The sequence below is a fragment of the Hesperophylax consimilis genome, chromosome 8, assembly GCF_061612785.1.
Source record: "Hesperophylax consimilis isolate HC1 chromosome 8, BYU_Hcon_1.0, whole genome shotgun sequence".
Lineage (NCBI taxonomy): Eukaryota > Metazoa > Arthropoda > Insecta > Trichoptera > Limnephilidae > Hesperophylax > Hesperophylax consimilis.
The window spans coordinates 27224518-27252010 of NC_142843.1; the positions used below are offsets into that span (position 1 = coordinate 27224518).

A 27493-nucleotide genomic window follows, 5' to 3' on the forward strand; every position below is an offset into this window, starting at 1 on the left:
TACATACGTAAGAATGTTACTTCTCGTGACGTACACTAGTAGCACGGGAGTTTAAACTGTAGTATCTAAGCTGAAGAAAGAATAAAAGGGAAAGAAGGTGGGCAACGGGATGGTTGGTTTTATGAAAATCCAGATCTGATCACCAACACACGTAAACTAATTTTGATTCAATGCGGAAGTAAATAAAACAAAGACCTTGATTGTTGCTTGAAATCGCGTTAGCAGTGTTTGATAACCAGATCTGAATGTATTTCTAAAATTTCCTCTTCACCGGTATCAGGTTAATTCAGTGCCCGCAATTCACCGACCACAATTAACGTGATTTTTTTAACGCTTAATTCATCGTAAAAGCCGTTGAAAAGCGTAAATAAAGATAAAATTATTTCATTAAAAAAAAACACTTAAAAAAATGATAGTGACCTATTATTACTCTCGCAGTGAATTCCTAGAACCCCATCGCCTTGCCATCTCCGCTCCCTTCAGTCTTACAATAAGCCTACCCCAAGAAGGGATGTGATAGTCTTACTGGATCCAGACAATTATCGTAAGTACTCTAACCGGCGACCTATCAATTCAGATCCAATAACATAAATGCGTCGCCACATAAACCGTTTTTATATTTTGAATACGTACCATTTTTATGACAACTTTTACGATGTATTTTCCATATATCACGAGCATAACATCACGTTTCCCCACCACGTGAATACTATTATTTGTATATTTTCGAGAAGTCTAATAATTCCACCCTTGCGATAGAGTTCTATCAAGAGAACTAGTGCAGAAAGTAGAAACATGCGGCGGTCGGCACATTGAATCCCGTATTCTGCATAACTTGTGCCTTGTGAAACTAAAATATATCGCAAGTTTTATGCAGACAGCGAACGAAGTACGAATACTGGCAATGCAGCGCGTGTTCCAGGAATGAGCTTTTACTGTCGTGATAGAGAAATTGCAGATAGAATCTAATAATGCTGTACTAAATTCGTTGCTATGAAGAGATCAGACAAAAACTTCCATAGTAGAGCACATATAATTGTTATTCACCATTAGAAAGACAGTTTGAAGTGACTAGTCGTCATTGGTGAGACATTTAATTCCTTAGTTATTTCCTTTCTTCACTTAGAAATTCCCTAGATTGGTATGATATAGTCCTACTCAAAATTTGGGCTTCAGATATAAAAAAGACATCTAGATAAATTTTTTCAGAGGCAGTTAAAATCTACTGTTTCTTCGACGTAAATTCGTTCCTAATCCAATTTTATTTCAAATGTATAATCTGTAATTTCAATATTGTAACAATTGACGGAATCCCTGTGATTAAATTTTTCTTGAGACTCGTTAATTTCTAAATAGTATAAAATAAATTGGCTATCCGAGTCTGTCTGTTTATGCGCTTAGTTCTTCTAAGCTACACAACGGATTTTGATAGGGTTTTCTAAAGAGCTAAAAAATCCCATCTTAAAAAGGCCTTTAAAAATGTATATCTATGTGGGATTTGCCTATCCCCTAAGGATAACCCCCAGCAACGCTGGGTACACATCAGCTTGTCTTATAATATAACGAAGTTTATTTAAAAATTAAAAGTTAATTGGTAATTCACAAAAATAGGGCTTAAATAAATACAATAAAAAGGCTTGTTCAACCTTAAAAATATAAATAATTGAGTTTACTTTTCTATGGGACACCAAACTCGCAGTAAATATTTACTAAGGGAAAAAGAAATTCTTGGAAATCATATTATTCTAAATATAACTTCTAGATTGAAGGATTTTTCAGGATTTTGAATGACAGAAAGAATTAGGAATTTTTAAATAAAACAAAATAAGGAGAGTATTTATTTTGTGTTCATAAACTCTAAAAACCAACTCGCTACGAGAGTTTTAAATGCCTTCTTGGCGTACCTTCTGTTATGATTTTTCTAAGGAATGTGGAATTCACTCCATTTTTTATTCGCACGATTTAATGTTAAAATTCTAAACAAAAGTATCTAAAATGTTAAAACGTTCAGTAACATAGAGATTGTTAAAATTATTATTATTAAAATCTTTTTTTCCATCAATATTTTTACTCTTGGGACGAGTGACAATGGTGCGATATGACGTATATTATATGTATTTTATGTATCAAGAGGCAAAAATCTTGTCAACCGGAATTTAAAAATATGACAAGCTCTGCTAAAAAATTATTATTTCGATCGAAATTAGATATATTATAAATTAAACCGGTTATTGTCCGATTAGCACAAAGCGTTGAGTTACCGATAAGGCTTTGCGGGTTCAAATCTTTGCTAGCCAAGTCCTCCATCATTTTACAAACAGCATTTTTCATTATGAAGTTGCATAGAACAAGTCAAATAGTGTCAGGTGATTTCTAACCTCACTTCTTTTTAAAATTTAATTAAATGAAATATGTTATCAATCCTCGTTGATCTGTATGTTTTAATATTTAAGTTTATTTTAAAATAACAATCTTAATATGTATGTCCTGTAAAAGTTGCTTTGAACGGGTGTTTTACATATTAGTATTACGTTAAAATATTTATTTACAATTTACACATTGTGTAAAATAATTAACAACGTATCTTTATGCATTAAAAAATGAGATAATGTTAATTATATTTATTTATTAATTGGACAATTTGTATAACGCTGTTTTTGTGAAAAATCACCTCAAGGGCATTGTTCACTCACTTTAATATTTATAACGTTGTAGGCGCACATAATACCAGAACTTATTTGCTGTTGGCCCTTTTATAATAATAATACAATAGCATTTATATAGCGTAGTTTAGTGTCATTTCACTTCTAGTGTGCTTTACTATAAGAAACATAAAAACGGTTATTTAGTACAGGGTTTTCCAATAAGAGGTGTTATTTTGAATAGCCCGCTATTTCGGTAGATGTTACTTTTGAAGCTGCCATTTATTAACTTTTGACAAGTAGAAACTACGTTATTGATAAAAATGGAACGATAGCTGCTTTAACAATGCATTGAAATTATTAAAATTCACTTGAGTGAATCAAATGCAAATCATCTTGAGTGATGAGGCCCATTTCCACCTTCGTCAGCAAGCAAAATTGTCCCATCTGGGGCTCGGAAAACCCAAGAGTTATTGTTGAAAAGCCTCTCTATCTTTAACGTGTGACTGTTTGGTGCAGTTTATGGTCCAGCGTAGTCATTGGACCTTACTTTTTCGAAAATGAGGCTGGAGCAACAGTTACGGTGAATGGATTGCGCTATCGAGGGGTAATCAATGATTTTTTATGGCCGGAATTGGATGGTATTGATCTGGAAAACGTTTACTTTCAACAAAACGGCGCTACATGCCACAAAAGCAATGAAAACATCGATATTTTACGATTGAATATCAAAATAACACCTCTTATTGGAAAACCCATTAGTGGTCATGTTCTTAAAATTATTATTACAGTGCGCCTTACCCAATACACATCTAATAATATAACATTAAATGTACATTTTATACAAAGCGATGAAAAAATAGAATGACAATAAAAGTAGTACTGGACAAAACAAGAATATCATAACTAAAACATAAAATAAAATTGGAGGCAATTTGTGCACGGAAATGAAAATCTTCTGAGTAGACATTTAAAAAAGTAACAATAAGGTAGCAACCGAAACCAAACAATTGCCGGAAGTTTGAGAATTTGGCTAATTATAAAATATAGAAAAGAAGTTAAGATTTATGAATGGTAGGATTTTTTAAATAGTTTTGTTTTCAAAGCCCGTTTAAATTCATCCAACTTCTGGAGATTAGTAAGAGCTGAGGGAAGTTTATTCCAAATGAGCGGACCAGTTACACGAAAAGAGCGATCTAGAAAAGAGCAGAGGGAAGTTTATTCCAAATGAGCGCCAGTTACACGAAAAGAGCGATCTAGAAAGTTCGTTAGACGATTAGTACTAACATTTAGATCTGCTGACCTGTTGCAAGGATAAAAATTTGACAAACTTTATTTAGTTAAGCAAATCAAAATGATTCTTAATTAAAAACATATTGGTAATATTGGTGTGTGCTTAGAGTCTTTAAAAATTAATAATATAATTGAAATAATACCTATAACCATAATTTTTCATTATCTCTTGCCTTTGCCTCTCAGTTTTTCCACACTAATTCCCTTTTCCCAAATAAATCGTCTCTAGTAAAATTAAGGTTTTACATATATTATAGTTTTTTTTAATTGATGGTCCGCACACAACTGTAGAATACATACAAAAAAAATATCGATTACTTTGAAACAATTATTAGTTCTCTTTAGAAGTGAAGGTGCGAAAATGGTGAGGTTAGGTTAAATCTTCGTTCAGCCTCCTGTTTAAAATCCCATCAACATAAATGTATTGTTCTCCCCCGCAAACGTTGAACTGTTCCATTACAGCAGCGCACTTCTTAATGCTCCAAAGAGGGGTGTTTTAGTGGCTTTGTTCAACGGCGAGGTGTGTTTATTTTTACATTGCTTATATTGTGTTTTCTGCCTGAATCTTATCTACTTCTTTCTATGAAGTAAATTCTTGCCCCTGGCACTAAACATACTGCGGAGAATACTTATTCCATGGTGATGCCGGTATTTTCACAATAAAATTAGTAAAAAAACACTTTATAGTATAGCTCCAAACCGTCCAGCTATCCACGTTCAGTTTTCTCTAAGATCGACTACTTTGACAGGGACATATATAGTGATGGGTCGCTATTTTCGAAGTGATGGGTCCACGACCCGATTGGGACAGGGAAACCTGGAGGCACCTTGTAGAAGTGATGGGTTTACGACCCGAATAGTACAGGTCCGCCTGGAGGAACCTTGATGAAAAGATAAATAAAAGTTACTGACATGAAAACATATGAAAAAAGCATACTTCGGATGAGGGACAAACTTTGTTGGTCAGTGGCGTTCAGGAAAAACTAAAAGGATTCCAGACCTTCATGAAAGCTGCTTCATGCGTAAGAGTCGTAATGTTTTATACATATTACGACAGGAATTTCTTATATAATTTAATAATGTTACGACCAGTGAGTTCTACCTTGAATACGGCTGCATCACATTTTAGGTTTTGATAGCGCGCCCTTTATTGTTTTTGTTTTTATGTTAATACTGCACAGTCCCAACCGCCTGGAACCGGTGAGACTATGACATCCCCAATTGAGATGTGTTGTGAGGCTGAAAGCATTGGGGATGGAAAGGAGACGTGTAAGAGGAAAACAATAAAGTTTCTGGTTATTCAGATCTGGTCACCAAACACGGCCAAAGCAAAAAGGTCAAACAACAGGGTGACACCGAAAGTATTTTCAACTAAGAAACGTACCGCAAATGTGTCTTATATTATTTGAAATGATTGAATTGAGGAATAACACAAATCAATAACATATAATTTACTTGCGCACGCAGAGATTTGAACCCGCGACCTCCGGTTTGCTGTTCGAGAGCCTTACTCCTCAGATGCCCTAAATCCCTCGCAAATGGCTCGCAGTCGGATCCATAAGTCAAAATTCAGTGGTAATTATTAATTATTAAAACCTTCTTAATTTTTTCATGGTGTAGGTCTCTTGAAGAACTTATCGAAAAAAATCTTAAATTTTGTCGAGCTTTCAAAACGCTAAACAATCTGTATTATATTGTATCATATGGAACCATGTGACTGTTTTTAACTTTATCGGGAAATATTGAAAAAGTTCCGCTTACAGCGATTGCTACATAAAACTTTCCCCGTTGAAAAGGTCAAATACAGTTTTGCAGATCGAATTTCTTGACAATTCCCGCATTGTCTTTACGTTTATTTGAAACGTTGATATCAGGTCTAAAATGTGGGTGATATCGCTTCATAGAGTTTTTAATATCAAATCATCTTTTAGTAGCTAGTTATACAACGTGTTTTAAGCCTAATCAAGGAAATCTAGAGACAAATTTGATTATTTTTAAATACATTCACATTAGTACGTCGATTCGTCGATAACCATATAAGTTTTATTGTAAATGGTTATTCGTACAACAAAACATGAACCTTACATTATATCTTAACCCTCCAACGGCGTCTAGTGTCTCAAGAACCACCCGTAAAAACTTCGCACAAGAATATTGGCATGTATGTTATGGCGCGGTATACGAGTATATGTGGAGTGTTGAGCGTAGCGCGGCTTGGAACATAATCCGTATATAGGTCAGAAGCCTAGATATCAGTAATATTACACGTGTTGTCTTTGATTTTAATAGAGGAATGTGTTTAATTTTTCTATGCAAAACCAAAGTACTGTCTACGTAAAAGGTACATCTGTGCTCTCTACTGTCATCGGGAGATCGAGAGCTTTCAAAATATCAAAATTTTTAGGCGGGATTTTGATTTTTTTGATTAAATTCCCCACATTGAAGTGGGGACCATGCCGATAGAATTTGAAATAGTATTTATTGGCTGGAGTTAATGCATTTATGAAAATATGACGAACAGACCGCTCAAAACACTATCAGAACGTTGAAAAAGATTTATTTAAATACATTACCAGACTATTTGTCTATTTTAGATTTAATATTAGTTAGTCACATCAACACCCCTCGTTGCTCGATGAATATAATAGTCTATACTGATAAAATCAGGAAATTCACGTGTATTTCGGTAAGATGGAACTACGTAATTATCACGTAAACGTCATATTTGAGGTTTGTTACTGCTAGCGCCTCGCCGTCCAAAATATAAACTATTCTGCGGCTTCCACCAAGGCTTAAGCGGCCAATTTAGTCCGCTTAAATTTGAGTGAGGAATGTGGCACATAGCGAGGATACGGACCGACTGATTTACCGGGCATGTCATGTGTTGCAAAATCGTATGCCCAACACTTAAAATCCGGCCCATTTTTACGAGGAAAAAACTCAAAAATTTTCTCTAACAATGAAAACGTGCACTAAAAAAATCGAGCATTTACGTTGGACTGTGAATAATTTTTTTCCTGCGATCCCTCATGGCAAAGAAAACTTTCAGAAAAATAAGACGTGCTAACCTTAATTGCCCGGGGCAACATTTAAAATTAGCATCTCGAGACGTTGGAGCCCGGGGCTTGTATAATCCCGTATATTTCATCTTCCTGTTCGCCGATGCGATATATTGGATAGAAAACCACAACCACCCGGAGACATTCAAGCTGAAAGTGGAATTTCACCAATTGTTACATTAGCGCTTGATAACGTAACTTATAGTTATGAGTTGGTTACATTAGCATTCAAGCCAAGTAATATACTATAGGTGAGTACACAAGCTGAGCTTGTACTCCAATCTTCAGGGTGTGGATTATATATAGTCAATTTCCCAAATGAAACAAGTCTCTTGATATGAGTGTTTATTGTACAGGTAATACAGGTTATCAACAGGTCTACGAAAGGTACAAAGCTTTTTTAAGGCCTATCCTTAATATTGGCGATCTACTGAATCTAGGCTCTGATGGACAAGGTATAATACTAGCTCACGTGGATTACGGCGGATGCGGTGAGACGGTCGGCAGGTGCCAGGGCAGGTGCCATGGATGGATGCAGAAGGGGGGCGCCAAGGCGGCGGCTGGAGGCGCAGAGACGATGGAGCAGGGCGGGGGCACTGGTTGGAGGGCCAAGGGGCTCCACACAACAGGCTAGGGCGGCAGACGCCCAGGACTGAGGCAGGGGTCTACGAGTTCACTGGTCTCAGCCTGGCGTGGACGGTAGGAAGGGCGGCCGACATCAACCGAGGTAGGCGGCTCGCTGCAAGGGCAGATACGACGTGGAAGAGCTGGAGCACGGGTCGGTTCGCCAAGGGGTTCTTCACGACCCGGCTTTGGTGAGCAGCGGTGTCTGGGCCGTGGACAGCAGGTGGCCCGGACGGAGGAGACATGACCCAATTATATAATGTTACGTGCTGGTGGCCATCGGCAGATGGAGACAGGACACAGCTCTACAACAAGTCGGCTGTGGTTCTGGGGGTCCCTTTGAAGCTGAGAACTTGTACTCGAGCAGCGGTCCGCGAGATGAAACAACTCCGCCGATCCATATTTACGGCGTCACTTATTTGGCGGTAATGTTAACTTTGAACTCTACATCGTGTGGAGCTCAGCGAGGTCGGCGGTAAAACTGCTAATTACGGACTCGTCTCGAACATGTTGGTTGCTACGCGTCTGTCGGTGAACTGAGGCGTGGGCCGGCTTGCGGGGGGAAGCTTGTCCCTTCCACCTCTATTTTTGGTGCCTGTTCCGATGCCCTTATAAGGACACGTTTTGCATCTTAGCCATATGATTGGTTGTAGGTACTTGTAAGCCTACGTGACCAATATCAGGCGGTGATGTCGCGAGCTCCTGCGTATGTATTAGTGTGTTTACACGCTCTGGGTGCATGTTTGATTTCCGGCCGCGCGTGATTGACATACATAACTATACAGTAAACTCTTGCAAGCTTATGTGCAAACATAACACTATGTATCAATCTGAATATAAAAATTGAATTTTGTACGCCGGTAGAATTGATTTGGAATACACTAGAATGTTTATCCGACATTCTTTTATAAATATTATGCCTATGTACAACATATTTTCTGAACGCTTATATACATTTTCACTAATGACCTAAATATTTACAGGTTGTCTCTATTCACAGAATTTTTAAGATTTACTTAAATACCCCGGTGAAATGAACTAATAAAGGAATAAATTATGTAAAATGAGTTCGCTTTGATTTTTTTAAGCCGTCACGTAAGATTTGATTTGTTTAACTGAGCAGGTACTGAGTATATATAAAGAAGCTAGTTCCATGATAACTCAACACAGGGACAGTTCAACATACCTTAAAAAGGGGATGTAAATTCACAGCTAATACATAAACCTAACCAACGGAACCTATTTAACCTGGTTTTTGTTTCATCAATTGAGGTTTGTTGAATTGTCATTTTGATGAGTTATCCGGTAAAATTAAAATTAAAAATGATTTTGAGGAACAATTTTCTTAAATTTTTTTTAAGATTATGCATATAACTATCAATGTAATATGAGGTTTAGCAACTAGTTCCCAGTGGTCAAGTAGTTAAGACGTTGTCCCGGTAAGACAAGAGATCCTGGGTTCGATTCCTGGTTGTGACCGTTATAATTTATTTTCTGTATCTTGTTCTGTTTCGTTTACAATTGTTAGTATTATCCTCTTCTTCAATGCCCTTATAGGGTTTAGGGAAGGCCGACTCCGTTAAAGTAATAAATATGGAGATGAGCTTGAAAACATCATTAAAAATACAGCCAAGCAACAAATATCTTTTTATAGATTCTTATAGAGTTAATTAATTTTGAAACCTAGCGTGGGTTTTCGGTACTCCAAAAAGGAACACACATAACATTATTAATAACTCAAACAAACAAACAAACAAATTCATTTGACGTATATACAGAAATACTTTAAAAATACTCCCTCCCTAAACGCGATTTATTCTCAATTAGGGAAGTATTAATTTACAGCTATATACTTACCCATTCATTTAAAATAACATACTGTTGTACACCGTCATTACTACACTCTGTTATTACTTTGCAATTTTATTAATATTTACCTTCTGTTTGCTGTACACTTACTGATGTTCTTACTTACTTATATCAATATGTATTAGTTGTTATCTTCTGTTAATAAGAGCCCTTGAGGTGATTTTTCACAAAAACGGCGCTATACAAATTATCCAATTATTATTATTATTATTATGATATCTGATTTTGATTTTACAGAAGAAGATTTTATCAAGTGGATATGTTTGCTTTTAAAATACATTTTGAGGCTCGCCCGCAAATAACATCTATAATAGACAAAGTAAAAAAACGGTTATTACCTATTTGTTAAATGTGAAGCAACTGGCCCACGTTGATATAATAACAAAACTTCAAAAGGACTTTCACAGAACTTGAAAATTAACTATTAAATCTGATATGTTGTTTAAATTTTCTGAAACAACCTGTCCCAGATAAGCCTACTACTTTAATTTATTGATGTAAAACTTACATTTTTTTTCTGATTTTGAGTTAAAATTGTTTCAGAGTTCTCCCCCAGGAAAATGAAAAAAAATATATCTTTTGATCTTGTGAAACAAATAACTCCGTATTTTGCGTATCGCTTGTGGAGGATTTTCCTCACGGCGTCTATTTTTGTGCTTGGTTGCAATCCTTATTTGACTGACAAATACCGTAAATATAATGACAGATCCCGTTTCGGCTGTTTTTCTTGGGCTAGGATCCATTATTATTTTATGTTAGATGTATATTTATGCATGTTACATTGTAAATTCATATATTTTTCAAATAAATAATTGTTCGTGTGATAGGATTGCTACTAAAAAAATAACCCTTGGAAGCTTAAATATAATAAAAATCAAATAAAAAATACTAAATTGGTAAGTTAAAAAAAAGTTTGTAAACTTAAAATTTTCAAAAAATGATTGAAGGTGTTATCAAGAATAAAGTAGTATCTATAGTGTGAAAGTTTTTTTTTACATTATTTTTATTAATTCATATGGATTTTATTTCGGTGGCAAGAGCCCTTCTCGTATTTCTTTTTCAATGATCTTAGAATTTGAAAACAAAACTCAATGCAGAGAGAAAATGTACCATTTATTATCCAATACAATGCACGAAAGAACAGAATCACAGTAGAAAAATCCCGATATTGTAGAAGAATATTTGTACGTAGTTTCTCGTGAAACTCAAGATTTGTATTCTGAACACAAATGCGGTAAGTTTTTTCAGAATTTTATCTTCTTGTTTACATGCGCAAACTGAAATGAAACAACTGAAAGTTTCCATTGTTCCTATTGCAAACTTCAACAATTTACTGCCACAAATCTTAATAGTTTTGATGCAAGTGTTGTATTTTATTGCCGTTAGTGATAATATTTCATACTACAAAGTATTTGTTTCACAGTTCAGTGTCAAACGCAATACAAATAATGGGTTTACTTTGTAAACTATAATGATTTATGATGTGTATTTCTTACTTAAAATTATTACTAAATAAACGTCTTTGGTTTTTTTTCAGAAAAGAGCATTTGTTCTGAGGTCAACCAAATGGTAGCATAACCCTGTGTAAATTTTGCAATTGTATCCTAAATTGAGTTTAAAAGTGACCTCTGGTATTGCCCCCTAGATTTGCGAACAAAAACGCAAGTGTCCGTGGAAAGCGTTTAATGGATCGCCCTATTTCCACGGAACCCAGGGAAAAGTTTAGAACATTTTTGCATACATTTGTTACTAAAATTTTATTTATTTTTGTCTTCCGGTCTCGAAACGACCGTGTCATAAACTTTTCTTTTTTTGGTTTAAATTTAATGTTGTTATTATTTTAAGTTTATATATGTATTTTTTTAAATGATATTATTGTAAAGCTGCACATCTTGATACAGGAATGCCCTAGTGAGATGTGCAGAGTATGTTTTTTTTTTATGTAAAAACTGTTTTTTGAATAAATGAAAAAAAAAAAAATAGGCGCTATTGGGGAAGCTGTGTTTGTTCTACCGATATTTCAATTTTCTTTGGCTTTGAAGAAATAGTGTCACTGATCGCTTCGCATTGGGGATACGAGGAAACCCCTTCCGAACAAAACCACACCCTACAAATAGAAAAAAGTACAAAAGAGATTTATGCTTTACTTGTAATATAAGAGAATATACATACATACAGTCGATGCATATATCCATCCTTGTTATTAACAGGAATGCTTGATTTCAATACCTTTGAAGCCGCCGGTAAATGTTTTTAGGTAAAAATGTAATCTCTAGAACTATACTTAATTCACCTATGTCAAAAGAGGTTAATTTACAGGTGCCCGACCGAAAACAAGAACTTTCACCAAGCAGAACTCAACTGCTTAATGATGCTGAATTGACCTTTGACATTTTCAACGTTACTTGTAGACAGTTTAGCAAACTATCTTTTGACGCATGTCACAAAATACTAAAACTACCCCACATGACTTTTATATACTTATAAAAATAAAACATACTTAAAACTGGTAAAAATATGATGTTCACATGAGAATCGTTGTGGCACTGCCGGCCTTTGTGTTTCGTCTCTCCCACAATATGTGTTTCTTCGAGACCCAGGTTTTCATATTCCATAAACAGACCCTTCGTGCAACATCCCGAAATTTAACTTGTGCATTTAATTATATAAATATGTCCATGAGTGTGTTAAAATATGTCGTGTGCCTTTTGTGTGTGTTTAAGTATGGTGTGTGCCTTTGAGTATGTTCTATCTATGTAATTTATGTCTTTGTATTTTAGTCACTTGAAATTTTTTTTTTTTTTTTAATCTATTTTCTGTATTTTGACTTCTTGTTAAATGTGTGCTTTAGTGTTATAATTAATATTATTAATACAAATATGAAACTTACCCGATGACAAACTGCTTTGGAAATTTAGCGGCAGCTTGTAATGAAGAGTAAAAACATAAAAATGGAGTTCTTACAAAACTTAATGCTCTTCGAATTTATATGTTTCTGTCTTAGTAAAAATATCTTTTACTTAAAAGTCATATCGCAATATAGATCAAGTATTACATTTATCATAATGCGACGAAACCTTTTAAAACCTAGCGAAAAAAACACGTTATAGTATTTTTTTATCAAAATATTACTATGATTACACTATGGCAACTATAATACAATGATAAGTTAAGACGGTGCGGTGATCCTTACATCCCTACCGACATGCCACCTTGTCGCGAAAGATTTATGCTCATACATAAACGTAATATGACACAACCATTTCATAAATGAAACAGCATCAAGACGTATTGCCGGAGCAAAAAAATGATAAATGATGAAGACTGACGATCAAAGCACTGAACTGGCTTAAGACCTTCTTTCAGTCAAGGGAATGAGAAATAACTCATCTGATTCACAATACATTACTTACTCTTGTTTTGTAAGAGACAAATTGAGTAGATTATTTAGAAATTTCTAATGAGCTAAATAAAAATAAACATTATGCAAACATTCACCCAGAAGATGAAATGTCACATATATGTATTTTGGCACACACTCCTTTACATTACATATTAGAACAAACCAAATATTGATACGGTTTTTTATGTGAAACCGCACAAGGGTCACAACTGCTAACAACTCTTTGGAGCCAGTCAGACTATGGCATCCTCAATTGGGATGCGTTGCAAGGCTGAAGGCAGTTTAGGCAGGAACCTGCCTATTCAGATCTGGTCATCAAATACGACCAATCGATTTAAAGTAAAGTTTTCGAATGGTCTTACACCAGGGCAATACTGACAGTATCTTTCACCCTGGAACGTTCCGCAAATATAATATATATTACTAGCTGACCCGGCAAACGGACTGACACAAAATACTTCCGAGTGTACAATATTTTTTGTCAGTCCGTCTTTAGCTAACACAAATAAGTTCTTTTTTTTTTTTTTTTTTTTTCATAGGAAGCAATTACTTCGTGGTTAGACATTATACAAATAAGTTCGATGATTTGCCCAGTCGAGAACATGCCAATTATAGTTGTCCATGTGAAAAACATGGTGTGCCGAAATTTAAGCAAAAAAAAAGAAATTGATTTCGTTGAGCTCATTCCTCTTGAGATTGAGATTTAACCAGACGCACATTTTCGGTATCTTGTTGGATTTGTATGTCTGTCCTTTCTGCTCTACTATTTTATTCGTTCGACGGCCCAAAATGGGCCACCTTGCGTCTTGCTGGCATTGTTCACTGTAATACACGCACACAAACAGATAAATAAAAATAAATCGTACAAAATTATGCACGCACTGCGTTGTGATACATAAAAAATGCCAAATGAAATGTCAAAATGTCGCGACGCTTCTCGTGAATGACTTGCGCATGTGTGGATGAATGTTCGATGAGGCGAATGCAGCGCCATCTGTTATTCAACAACGTAAATAATTTTGTTCTGTATGAAATATGAACGACGGTCAAATTTTTTCATAGATAAATACTAAAATCACGATTAAAAATGGTAGTGTGGGGGTAAGAGGGTGAAAATTTAAGGTTATAGATATTTATTGATACCAAATAATAAACAAATACAAAAAATGTTATTTGTCAAAAAAGCGGAAAAAAATTTCTGGATAGGGACACCCTAATCACCTAACGGTATGAAATATACTTTAAAAACCTATTCTCATACCTAACAATTATACATAAAAAAATCATAAAAATCGGTAGAGCCGTTTTGGAGGAGTGCGACCACAAACACCGTGACAAGAGATTTTTTTTATATAAAGAAGATTATAATGAGTAAATTGTAACACAAATCAACCAAATAAAATTTATTTATAAATATAATAAAGGGATTTGAACCTGCGACTTCTGGCTTGCTACTTGAGAGCCTTATTCCTCGACAACAGAAGCCGTCAAAATACTATAGTCGTTTGTAAATATGAATTTATTGATTTGATCGACTTTCTAGAACGTCCCAACTTTTTCTTCCACAAATTTAAAAATTCCTCGGCCTGTCCACTCCCCCTTTATAAAATCAACAAATATCTTTATTTATTTTCCGTTCGAATAAATACAACGTAAGTAACTAAATCGTAACCTTATAGATAAAGCTTACTGACATACGTGGCCTTCAGTATAATCCCAATGGAAACATCTTCTACAGATTAAGGTTTAATGATGAATGAACAGTTTTTCTACAGAAGAGACATCAACGTAGAGCGGAGAAAACTTGATATTTTAGCCAACATGCACACGAAAAAATAGAATATAAAAAATTAGAAGTACAAAGACTTACAAAACTTGAAAATTACAATGCAAAATGATTACCAAGAGTTATTTATTACCACCAATATATGATTCAGATTTTGATTTAGTAATTATTAATTACCACTTATTTTTTAAGCTAATTATTTAATATATTTAACATTTATTATTTTTTCCATTATAATTATTAAACTTTATAATAAATAGAGATATTATATAGAGTTTAAGGCAACAACGACAATAAAACTGATTTTCAAAATTAATTTTAATCCTCGATTTTGCAACTCCCAATACTGGTAAAAAAATATTAACACACAGTCATTTAAGGCCCCTTAGTAAGCGTTCAAAGATGGTTTGAAAGAGAGTTATGTAAATACGAATGTTAGAGGAAGCGCGCTAGTATAAAAAAAATAATAACTAACTGAAAATATTTAATAAAACATGACTCGTTTGAAATAGGGTAAAAATCTCTCGACAAATGCTTTAGTTTGATTTAAAGATACACTGTGAATTTTTTCTTGCTGTAACATATTAAATAACAGAACAAAACGTGTTTTCAATTATTTTCGGAGCTCATTTTTCGATTTTTTTCTATCGAGGGAGTTTTATATAATTAAATTTCGGCATAACAGATGTTATTATCTAATTATTATTTTTTTTTTTGGAATTTAAAACTTAAAGAGTTAATTAAAACCTTTTTATAAATCAGTAGAAATTGGGTATGCGGGGGTTTAATATATTCATCAAATAAGGCCTCTGCGGTGGAGGGGTAAGTCAATCCGAAGGTCGCGGGTTCAAATCCCGGCAACCCCCGCAAGAAAATTTTGTTTGATGAATTTGTGTTATTTTACGATTTATTAATTTAAAATAATACATAGTATACTTGCGACACGTTCCAGAGTGGAAGATCCTTACAGTATCGTACTGGTGAGAGACCAAAATTCAGAATTTAAACGTTGCTTAAAATGGCTTTAGCCGTGTTTGGTGACCAGATCTGAATAGCCAGGTACTCCTCCCCACCTCATTCCCCTCCCCACTACATATAACATACCCCAACTGGTGATGCCATAGCCTCACTGGCTACAGATGGTTGGGAGCAGTTGGGACTCTTGTGCGGAATTTTTGTGTTCTTAATATATATGCAATTAAACATTCAAACTTTTTTTTTCAATTTATAAAAATAAACAATGCGTTTTTTTTCTCCTTCACCAAATAAAGACTGACATTTTTTTACAATCAGATATTTTTTGGAGTTAAGAACAAGCTGATATTGCTATCATATAAACCTCTCTCACAAATTGAGTTAAGTACCTTCCTATTTGATAAGTCGCCATCAGTTTTTCCAATGCTTAAACCCAATATATTTATGGGACCAATTTGTATTTGATCTGAAATCTGTCGAATGTGAAAACGTCTCACGATTCGTAATCTTATCATTTTATTTTTGATCCACCTTTTCTATCCGATATTGACGAAAACATTCTGTTTAAAAGAATAATTTATTATAATCAATAATGTAAGGTTGTAGTTTTTGAAGGCCCAAAGCTTTATACCGCCCCGTTTAATTTATGTATTATTCTGGGTAAAATATTCGACAACCTTAAAAGAATGTTATATCTAAGTCAATATTGTATTTTATTTATTCTTTGTACTTAACTAAACTTTATATTTAAGCTTACACTTTATAACGTATATTATATATACGTTCTAAATAAAATAATATATTTATAACATAATTTAAACTTTATACTTAACTTTATATTTAACCTTTACACTATATTATACTTTGAACTTTACGCTGTATACTTTATACTTTTTAACTTTATATTTATATTTATGTAAATAAGTAAATATACATTTTAATTTAGTTTTGTTTTACTTAAATCCCTCATCGAAAGAAGTATTTATGGTGTTCGACGGGATATACCTATAACGTCTTGAAGTATGTGAATAAATTTAAGATTAACAAGATTGCATATTCTTTGCATGAATATTCACGGTGTGCTCGCATTGTCAGGTATCAGGAGGAAAACATTAACTTATTGATCACGGACACTGAATTTTTTATATGTTCGTAATAATCTGTACCATCTTACAAGATAATGTGTTTATATCTTAATATATAAAAAATATAAATATAATATACAAAAATAAAACTGGAGAGAGCTGGCGCGGGACCGAGATGAGTGGAGGAAGACTCTTGAAGAGGCCAAGACCCACCAGGGGTTGTAGAGCCAAAAGTGATGATGATGATATAAAAATCTCGTGTAATCACGTAATCTTCGAAACCGCCCATATTATATACAACCATAACATACAACCACAAATTTTAACCTCCTAATATAAAAGGCACAGTGTTACATATCGAACGTTCGATATCAGTAACTACTGATATTGATTCCGCCGTAAACGCTGTGGAAAACCTAATCATTGCAAGTGATGATCGCCTTGCTTGTGCAGTGATTAGGTTCGCATGATTATTTTTTTTAACTGTGATTTCGTGACCTGTGATCCAATCTATCTGAAAATTATCGGTGCGGGCTCGAATTCCCTCTACATCATCAATATACCCAAAGTGGGTGAGTACAAAGGTGCATAATACTTTTTTTTTGGTTTGGGGCAACGCGATCCTAGTTTCATTAGGTAGAGAGAGGATACAATCCATTTTTCTGACCCCGTACGTGGCGCGTTCTATCGCGCATTGTACAATAGCGATATAATATGTCCTGTCGTTTGTTTGTTTTGTTTGCTGGTCGGTTTTTTGTAATATATATGTAGGTCATTAGGTATTTGCAGATTCCCCAAGCAACTGTTCGCCGCACGATCTCTGTACAAACAAAGCAACGTCGCAAAGTACTGCACATTTGTCTCCGTTGTTCGGATTGCAATAATGTTTAGTCTACTAGGATTCCACGCGACTTATCCTGTTTTACTTAGTGCTTTGTTCCAGGCATTGTGATGCCCCGACAGTCGTGTTAAGCGGGACTTGTCTGGTTTTGAACCCGGTGGTCAAACAATAACTGCAACTGCAAATCATTCAATCAGACTCAATGCCTAAACGTAAAACATGACGATTTCGGCTCCGATAAAAATTGTGATGCGGAACATAACCCCGATGATCAAACTCTAAATTTCCTTTCAAGACCCCGCATTCCGAATTTCTACTGACATTTAATATAATTCCCCAGGACAAAAGTTTTTAATGTTTTAGAAAAACATTTGTTACCTTTGAAGATAATCTCTATTCAGGTGCCGACTTAAAAAGAGAATTACATGAAATTTAATCAAAGGAAAAAATCGCAAAGTATCATAGGAAAATTATAAAAAAACATATTTGGTTCCGTTATTTGACTGTGATAGGTATAAAAAAATTCAGTTTTTTTTTTAAATGCAACATAATTCAGATGTTGTTAAACTTTTGTTCTATTTTAAATGAGTAGAATGAAATATTTTCACAACAGTCGCTTACGCTTAACTAACTTACATCCCCACCTTCAACCTCCTCGTCTCCTTCTCATCCCTACTACCTTCAGCCTCACAACATACCCCGATTGGGGATGCCATAGTCTTACTGGCTCTAGATGGTTGGGAGCAGTTGAGACTTGTACAGTTTCACATAAAACAGGGGTAGGCAGAGAGGACAGACCACCAAACTTGCCCTTTTCTCCTTGCCTCATTCACATTTATACATCGTCTCATACATGTTCTTCTGTTATTGCGACTATCGACATGGCCCGATTCAAGTATCTGGTTCACTTGATCGTGCCATGTCTTTTTCGAGCATCCCTGACTTCTTCAACTATCCACAATTGCGTCATATATTCTCCTTACACTCCCTTCTTCATTCATTCGCTCTACATGCCCAAAAGATCCAATTATCATTACGATCATTATGCTTACACTTATTCGTTAAAGTCTTTGTTTTATATTAGCTCCCTCTATCATTCGTATTTACATAATCTTCCTTTTGAACGGCTATTATCCCGAAATCCCAAGAGATTGTAGATTACCGTTTACCGACACGCTGTGATACATCAACGTTTTACGAGTAGCCAAAGATATTTCCCTTTTTCAGCACTTATAATAACGAATTACCCACAATAATCAATATTGCAAAACTGTATTATAAAAATACAAAGTTATTATTATTGTAGATAAAACTTTAAATTGTTGTTATAACTGGAATTATTATAATTCTTTGTTGTTTAAGTACTTTTCTATCTAGGAGAAAAATGATCTTATTAAAAAAATGACAGCATGTTAAATTCCTGATGAAATATTAGTTACTCTGAATACATCGAGAGCACGTGTTCTTTTCCGGATAGATATCATGACGGTATGCCACAATATTAGTATATCAGTATCAATATCAGTATTTGTAGGAACACGTGTTCCGTCGTCCACATAAAACATTAAAAAAATGATCCTATTAAAAAAGTGACACCATGTTAATTTCCTGATGAAATATTAGTTACTCAGAATATATCGAGAACACGTGTTATTTTCCTAATAGATACCATGATTCTATGCCACAGTATAAGTATGTCAGTATCATTAACAGTATTTGTAGGAACACGTTTTCCGTCGCCCACATAAAACATTTTCTTTTGATTGATACTTTGTTATGAACTCTTTCAATTTATTCGTTAAAGGCCCGCAGTCCTATTTTGAACAGGAAAACGAATCATTTGTATTCTGTATCATTTCTACGTTGTCTATATTATATTTATCTATATTATTTATTTTCTGTTCATAATGTCTTCCATTATTGTTAACCGGAATGGTCTAATAAATATGTTGGTAATAAAACTAAAATCGCGTCGTTTTAATTTATAATACACAATACAACAAAAATCGCAAAACTCAAAAACATGTGAACCGAGCTTACAGCACGGAGCGCGTGATGTTTTCTAGCACCGCAAGGTAAAAGTATAAATTTAAATAATATCTAAATTGATGAATCCATCGACCAACTATAATTATATATCGAAGGAAGGATCAGATAATTGGCTTTACCCAATACTTTATCGCTGCGTATTGACTAAACGAACTTTCTCTCATTCAACGTTATAATTGTAAGGATGCACTATTCCTGTATAAAGTAGTTAACAATAATATTCAATGCTCAGAGTTGCTAAGTAATATTCAATTCAATGTACCTGCGCATTCAACACGCTATTATGTCCTGTTCAGGGTGGATCAATGCAAAACGAACTCTCAGCAGGATTCTTGCCTGAATAGACTATGCAATAATTACAATAGCGTATTATCCAAGGTGGATATTTTCGATTGCGAACTTACCAAATACAAGAGGTCCATAAAAGAATATTTCTCAGATGGTTTGTGAATAATTTCATGTCTCTATTATTTATATTTCTATTATGATTTGATTTATATCTTCAACCTCTCTCCATGGTTATAAATGTATTGATAAATGTTTTATTTTATAATCTTTTGTTTTGTATAAATTTTTGTATTCATATTCCTTTCTTTCAAATTTATTTTACTTATTCCCTACTATGCTGTCTCAGTAGAAGTAAAGTCACAAGGAGGAAATCCATAATTGGTTTTATTTTGGCTATATAATACTTATGCACAAACTAAAATAAATGTAAACTGTCGATTTTGAATTGATAAATTAACAAAAAATGTTAATGTCTTTTGTCATTTTTTAAACACTAATGCATTTATTGTGTGTTAATCCTCTGTTTAAATGTACAGAATTTGATGGTCACTAAGGATTATTGAATACGATGGAGGTGAATGACACGGGACATATCAAATTCTATACACAGATGATCAAACACTAAATGCAATGTTTCAATCACAGGGCAAGCAAATACAACCCTGTCCATACACGAAACGACAAACCGCATGCATTGTGGTAACATCATCGTGTGGAACTCTGTATTGATACTGTACACCTTGTTTGTTTAAAGCAGGACATTTAAGGGTGGCATTATGTGAGCGATCAAGGTATTATTGATGAGCGAGTGAGGCGTTATCGTGGATTAGTTTGATAATGATTAGTCAGCCGTTTAAGTGGAGCTTTATAACCGGGTTAAGGGAGCATTACGGACTTTGCAATAATTAACACATAATTCAAGGGGAATTTAGAATGGAAAGCTTAGTTAGGATTTAGTAATACAACGAAAGCTTACCAGCTGGAAAATGATGCAGGGTTCTGAAGTTGCAGGCTTGTGAATCTGGAAAAATTAAAGAAGGTTTTAAGTGTTTAAGTAGATCATGTTCATTATATAATTTTTTTGAGTAGTATTTTTATACGCTTTTACCGAAGTGCTGTATTACGTTTTACAATAAATTCTGCTTAAGAATTTTAGTAAGTATTGTGTTTCATTTTGTGGCATATTTATACTGTAATTTCAGGAAACACGATTTTTAGTTATGAAAATAAGAGTTTAATTTTACGATGTCAAATATATGTTTGCTTTTAATTATTGAAAATAATATCCATAATTAATTCTCAATGAAGTCACGAAACAGAAAAAAACAAAGATTTAAAAATATTTTTTTCCATGTCTTTTTTAAGCCGAAGGTCGAGAGTTTAAATCCCGGCGTACGCAAGTACATTTTAGGTGATTAATTTACACTATTTTCGAATTTATTTTAAATTCCGCAATTTATTAATTAAAGATAACATGAAGTATATTTACGTTCTAGAGTGGAAGATACTGTTAGTATCGCCTTGGTGTAAGACCACCATTCAGAAATGAAAAGTTGCTTGAAATGGCTTTGGTCGTGTTTGGAGACCAGATTTGAATATCCAAGTACTTCTCCAGCATCCTCTTCCTCATCTCCTTCCCCTACCACTACCTTTGGCCTCACAACATACCTAACTGGAGATGCCATAGTCTCACTGACTCCAGGCGGTTGGAACTCTTGAGCGGTTTCACACAAAAAACGTAAAAAAACATTACAAGATACAATTAGTTAATTATTATATATTTCTTTGTTTGTTATCTAATGGCAAATTTTAATAACAGATATTGTTGTTTCAATGAATTAATCGGTTAATGAAAGTTATTTTATTAATCGGCACTTCGTAGTTCTTGTAAGACGGATTTTGAAAGGAGTCAAAAGAAAAAAACTTATAACAAATTTCAGAAGACCAATTGCGGTGCGTTTTGACAAAGAGAAATATCTACGAAACCTTTTTTGTCGTGCGACAGTATGAAATGATAATCACTTTAATGAAAATCTTTAAATGCATATTCAATTACTGTTCAACATAAGAACCAGAATAAGAAAACGCAATTCATTTGTGAATAACCAAATTTATTTAAAAAGAAGTCGAAAATAGTGAATTTTGACAATACCCCCACATTTTTGTTCTAAAATATATATTTTAAAAATAAGAATAAGTTTATTTTATCATTCTATTACCTACCGCACCAAAAAAAATATTAGACATTTTTTTTAACATAATGCCGGCCGTTGACACGTCCAGACAAAAAAATCATAGTGCACAAGAAGTAAAATACCTAGGGCAAAAAATGTTATTGGGTACCAGAAATAAAGTTTCATATTTTATAACTAGGAGACTACTCAGATGCATTGGAAATAAGATATCAATGTATCTTTTACATTATATACCTACCTAGTTGTTTCACTTGTATTTGGATGAAGGTATATGAATATTTCGTGAAATTTTATATTACACATAAAGCAGATAAATATATGTTTTTTTTAAAAATCTTAATTTGCCATTTCGTAGACACCAATATATAAAACATGAATAAAAGTAAAACATTTGTGGTAGATAATAGATATTTCAGACTTAGGCAGTCAACTCTTAGATCAGCAACATCATCAGCTATAGGCAGACTGATAGAACCTAAGCGCAAGCCAAATACTAAATATGGGGATCACGCTTTCGGAATATCTGGGCCGAAGGCTTGAAATGAATTCACCACGGAACTAAGATGCATGACAAGCCCAACAGAATTCAGGTCTAAACTAAAAACTTACATTTTTAGGCTCTCATACCCTTAAATTAAATATACCTGCCTAAGAGAAGCATTCTTGTATTGCCTATAATACATCCTAATAACACTTTTCTTATTGGATTTACATTATTTGAAATCTGTCTCATGTCGAGGGACGAATCACATTTAGGATGATAAATTCTGATAAAATCCTTGTACTCTTGTACCGCCGAACATAAAATTTACTTTTCCTCTCCTAAAAACACTCATTAAAGAACGTAATTACATATCATTCAAATAAATACCGGAGTTAATAATGGCATTTCCAATTACATGTGTTCTAATTATGTCCTCTGCGAGCGAAGAGTACCTTAGCTTCATAACAATAAACAGTGTTAATCCTAAGGAAGTCAAGTGACCTCCCAGGTAAGTATGGTTCTGTAAATTATCTGCCTGTACAAAATATAAATAAATAATTATAATAATAAAATGTATACATTCGTTCTTTTATCAAAGGCATTGTACAAATAGTATTATTGATGAACAAACCGGTAGATGCAATAAGTTGATAATAATTTGACTCTCTTTAGTTAGTAATAAGAAAAATCATTGAAGATGTACACTATATATTTGTACAGCGCCGTTGAGGGGATTTTGCACACAAACGGCGCTATACAAATCTTCCAAATATTATTATTATTTCTCTTTTGTGAAAACGCTCCTCAATTTGACAAACTATTGATTGCGATTTTTTAGGGTTACCCATCATTGTCAAGTGAATAAAGTTCTTATTTTTTTTCTGTTCTTCGTTGTTAACAGGCTTCAAAATGATTGCCGAGAGCGATTATCGTAACGTTCATTTAATAAACAAGTAGGTACTTTTAAAAACTCAGCAATATTATATTTTTATCTCAATTCTTAATCTCCTGGTGGAAAAAATTTGATTAATCCCCTCTTTTATCAATATTTAAACCATATTTTAATACCATGTTTGGTAAATTCTACACGCTTCGCTCTAATGGTGTGCATCACGGCATAGAATATTTCCCTTATCTGGGAAATAAACACACATGAGCATGACTGAAAAACCACCAACTAATGAAAACCCCACCCACCGAAACGTCGAACCCCTATTTCAGTCGGAATTTCACCCCCAGGCTGAAATATTAATTTGAACAGAGATCTGCCACCCCAACCCCCGTCAGAAGTGGTGAAAAAAGGCGATTTTTATCGGAACTCAGAAAAGCGAGAAGTTTTATTGTAACAATAACCAAACCGATATGACTTACATAACTGTTGCATGTGGCGTCCGTCGCTTCCAGTTATCTCTTTGATAAATCGGTTTCAATTATTCGATAACGGTATTTTTACATTGATGTGTTCTTATTTTTATTTGAACATACACTTTAAAAAATGTGCATGTTGGCATGGTATCTACCCGTACATTAATGGTGTTTCTAATTAAATGTTTTTTTTCTACATGTGTATTAATTACATATGCAACTGCGTCATATTTCTAGATGTGGTGAGGCTTATTTGGAAAGGAAAGAGTGAACCTGGGTTGAAGAGACCAATTTAAAATAAAATTAAATAAAAAAATAAACTATGAACGATGCTAAACATAATTTGAAAAGTCGTTCCACGCATAGATTACTGCAGATATGCAATAATCCTTAACTACCTATATCAGTTTGTTATCATGTTATCTTAATTTTTTTGCAAGAAATTTATTTATGTAAAAAATGTATTCTTAATTGATACAGTGTAATAAAGCATGTGAAGATTATAGATAAAATTAATTCTTATTATAATTATATGCTTCGTATCTATATATTAATTTTAGGCTGTATCTCATACAATCCTTTGTTAATGTATATGGGAGAGGCGGGGTGTTATTGTTTTATTTGTAAAGTATTTTTTGCTATTGCTGTCGTTGTTTTTTTTAAAATCTTTCGTTTTGATTATTTTATCATGATAAATACTTATATATTTTTATATTCTATATATTTTTAAGCCCAATAGATGTCTAAGTAAATAATATTAAAGTTATGCATGTTGCATGTACGTATGTAGGCAAACCTACAAGATTGCTATGTAAGCATCTACATTATTTATAAATGTGCCTACTAAAAACTTTACACTTGAAAATAGTAATGAAAATTCTTTAAAAATCCATCGGTTTACGGTTGACGTTGGCTTCATGAGAACGGGCCGTTTTTACGACTCGTTTTTGTGTAAGTCGGCTCGTATGTGGAACGAGCTACCGGCATCTGTTTTTCCTCCCTCCTATAATCCGAGCCTCTTCAAGGCCCGCATTAACAAATCCATTCCTACAGCCCCTACCTTATTCCGCCTCACAACGCCGCCCAACCGGGTGGTGACATAGTTTCCCTGTCTGTACACTGCACAGGCAGGGACACTCTTGTGAGGTGTCATATAAAAAAAAATGTAAAAGCCCAGTTGGGCGTAAAACCGAAAAAAAAAAAATTGAATGCAACACGAGCAGAAACAACAATGTACCTGGTTTATTCCAGTAAAAAAACAAACGGAAATTACAATACGATTCAAATCTTATATTTATATTTTAAGAAAATATCTGTGAAAAAAAATGCTTTAAAGTTGGGAACTAGTTTACGGTTTTCCTCATAAAAATATATGCCTACGTAGTGCATCATCGTATATAGTATTGTAATTATAATTCTATTGCACTTCTTCATGAAGTTACTATTCCTGGATAGAACAGCAACAGTAAAGTTGTTTTTACATTCCATAGCAGAACGAAAGCAATGAAATATCGGTTCGACATATGATAGCTCAAGAATACTGACGACAAGATAGATTAACTGCCGTAACGGCTTGGAAAACGTGCGACAGGAGCAAAGAAGAGCGATGACTTTCCTTATGGAACTTCAGAGATAGTTTAGAAAATAAATATCACTCGCTCTTGCGCGGTTCGTAGCCGAGTTTATATTTGTGCACTCATTTATCACAATTTTAACGTCATTCGAAGCAGCATGTCTGCAATGTTCCGAAAAGTAATCAGTTTTAAAACATATTTAACTTCGTACATGTGATTCGGCATATGATAGTACATGTATTAATTTTATAATCCATACCCTTTTCCAGAATTTATAAAACCATTATGATCTTATCTTATGTTTTAGTAATTTTATTACTTTAAACTCAATGCCTATTGATAAATGTTTTTAAACATAATACATGTAAAAAATATTATGATACAATGGTGGATACAATCTCCGTGGCAGAGTGGTAACAATATTTGTCTTTGTGTTCAAGTCACAAAATCAAAACCAGACGAATTGAAAATCTATTCATTTGTGGAAACAGTTATTGTGTGAAAATACTATTAACATTAGAAACGTTATTTTTGTTTTCACTTAATTTAGGAACACGATTTTCATTTTCAACTACTTTATTCTTTCCACTTTTCCATCCTCAAGATAATTTATTATATGCCACAACATTAATCTGGATCCGGGCAGTAGAATTCTATATAGCACATGATCGATATGATTTAGTGAGCTGAAAATATTTACGCTGACTTTTGAGGCATTTCCTGACGACAGAGCTCACTCTAATTGACATATTTTCATATATTTGTAACAGTACAGAGACTAACAGATCTCACTGAATTTACATCCTTTGTTTATTATGCATTCCGTATGCAGTCTCTACTGGACTTACGTAGAAATGGTTTTCAGTTTGCATATCAGTCACACCGTTTGGACATGAGGAGTGCGCAAACATGTACCCTGACAAAGGCTCCCTTTGCGGGCCGTGGAGTGATATTTTGTCAAAGGGATATTATTCAAGCTTTATTGCGTCAAAGCTGCACGGATACGACGATAAATACATGCATACAAGAAATAAAATATTAGAAATTAACGTCTCAAGAATTTCAATGGATCACGTCTTCTTTGAAAATTAAAATTTCATCTTACCTCTTTGATACAATTGATGCTTATGTTTAAAAAACATTATTCTTAACACACTCATAGAGAAAGAAAACGAACATTGCTTTGATAAACTCAAGGTTATACCCATCAATGTAATATATCATTGTAAGATAATACTAATAAAACTATATAAAAAGATAAATAAAAACCGGATATGTTAATCCGGGATACTATTTAGGTTACAAAACCAACTTCATTAGAAACTTTGTTTCCATTTAAAAAGGTAGATGCCAAAAATATGGGAAAAATTAGTTTCAAGATGATATTGTCAATTCTGAATTTGAAATTTGGGGATCTGGTAAGGAGGCACGAAACGAAAGATGTTGTGAAGGGCACAGTGTTTTATTGAGTCAGGTTGCCGTATATGAATTGACTTGAGAACCGATGATGAAGACTTCGGATGCCGGCGGTGAAGTATTGGTCAATGTGCTGTTCAGTGAGTCGACGCCGCTGCTGGTGACCGGACTTATTGACGTATCAGGTACTGGTGAAGGCCATGGGTCTTCCGGGTGCTCCAGTGCTGAACAGGAATGCCGAAGGTGCGGTGGACCTGGTCGGCGGTTGTGCGGGAGATGCATAGACCAGCGAGGATGCCGCGTGGTCTAGGTGCGTGGATGTAGCGCTGGTCAGATGTGCTGGAACCAGGGCGCTGAGATCCGATGTAGCGCTGGCCATGAACGATGTGTCCTAGGCGCTGTGATCCCGTTGGAGTCCATGAAAGAACCGTGTGGAGCCGGGTATATTGTCCTGCGCGCAGCGGAGGTGCGCGGGTTGTCACTCGTTGAGACTTGCCAATTGTTGAACAACTAATGACTAACTGACTGCTCGTTGCGTCGGGCCT

General features: G+C 34.3%; 1 protein-coding gene across 2 annotated transcripts in view; it reads right to left on the reverse strand.

The window, feature by feature from the left end:
* Rbfox1 (RNA-binding Fox protein 1) overlaps positions 1 to 27493 on the reverse strand; it is a 731414-nt gene that overhangs the window by 419122 nt on the left and 284799 nt on the right. For both annotated transcript variants that reach the window (XM_089634055.1, XM_089634056.1), the window contains one exon: positions 20891 to 20935. The gene's annotated coding sequence lies outside the window, so the exon portion shown is untranslated. The remainder of the gene's footprint in view (positions 1 to 20890; positions 20936 to 27493) is intronic.